Below are 1,479 nucleotides of genomic sequence, written 5' to 3' on the forward strand. Positions count from 1 at the left end.
GGATGTGGGGCTCCCCGGAGGAGGAGATGCAGAGGTGGCGCAGCCGCCGCGGGCGGGAGGCAGAGCCGGGACCCGCCGGGCACGCCCGCACCCGCCGCACCTCTGGGAGCCGCGGGACCCGCCGCGGGCGGACGTGGCAGAAAGGACCTGAAACACTTGTCCGCTGGAGCCACAGGGTGCTGCGGGCCCGGCCCTAGCAAAACTTGAGGGGCCAGTGGTGGAAACGTAGTTTTGGTTGTTTAACTCCAGAACTGGGCCAAAGTGCACCAGGTGGTGACAGGGCTCGAAGCCCTACGATAGCCCCCACAAACGCGCATTTTGTAATTTTCAGCATAGGGACAAGGAGTGTAAAAGCATCCCCGAGAGATAACTGGCATCTCTTTTCTATAACCTTAGTTATCTAAACGCCATTCTGTATAAGTCATTGTTTATACATTGCTTACATTAACATTTAAATCTGAGCCGTGAAATTATTACTATTTAGCTCTTAATAGGTTAAAGGTAAGCCAGAAGTGTAAAAGTGGTCTCTGATACATAGAAGATCTACAAAAGACTCAAATGCATCTTTCAAGACACACCTAGACCTAATTCCTCGATAGACTTTAAGGACATGCATAATTTCAAAAGACTGCAAACCTGATTTGTATGTACACATGAATTTGACTGAAAATTAGTCTGTCACCATAAGCAAGTGAGATGGTGCAAATGACACCACAGCCCACAAGAAGGTTGAGCATCATTCAAATTGAACTAAAGAAAGTTGAGCTTCATCCTTACGTTACCAAAACTTTTCATCTGCCTGAATCTCTTGGAAAGCCTTGTTCTTGTATATGCAAAAATATCCTACTGCCTTAACAATTGTGGTTATGCTCACGCTCTTTCTTGATTACATACACATTGCTTTAGGCTAAGAAACTGAATCATGGGATTAAGAGCGTGATTTAGTGTAACTTGCAGTGATAAAAAAGAAAGAGGAAGAATGTTGCAACAATTCAATTGTGCAGTATCTTAAAATGAACTATAAAAATTAAATAGAACTTGTATGGGGAAATTCCAGTTACGAGAAGAAAAAATATCGACAATTTTTAGTTCAGCATTTTTGCAATTCTTACTTACATTTCTCAAGTACCCTGTGTATGCCTAGAGGTAACTTATTAATGTATTAGTTTACCACATAACAGCTGTCACAGTGAGAGAAAGACCACATCTAAATTTATCATTGAAACTCCTAATGTCTCATCAAGTAAACCTCAAAAATACATTTCTGCATAGATAAAAATGAACTATGATTTTGTGTTTTCTAGCAGCTGAGGCCTAAAAGATGGTTAGGTTTTGCCCCAATTCGTTCTTTTGCTCATAGTACACAAAATCCGAACTAATTGGTTGTGCTGGGGTGGCTGGTGGTATGAATTCTTAGTGAGAGTAAAGGGAATTTACCTTAAGGTATTTGCTGTCAGTTAATACTCTGGTCAATCCCCT

Source organism: Athene cunicularia (assembly GCF_003259725.1).
Source record: "Athene cunicularia isolate RWA chromosome 1 unlocalized genomic scaffold, athCun1 chr1_part2, whole genome shotgun sequence".
NCBI lineage: Eukaryota > Metazoa > Chordata > Aves > Strigiformes > Strigidae > Athene > Athene cunicularia.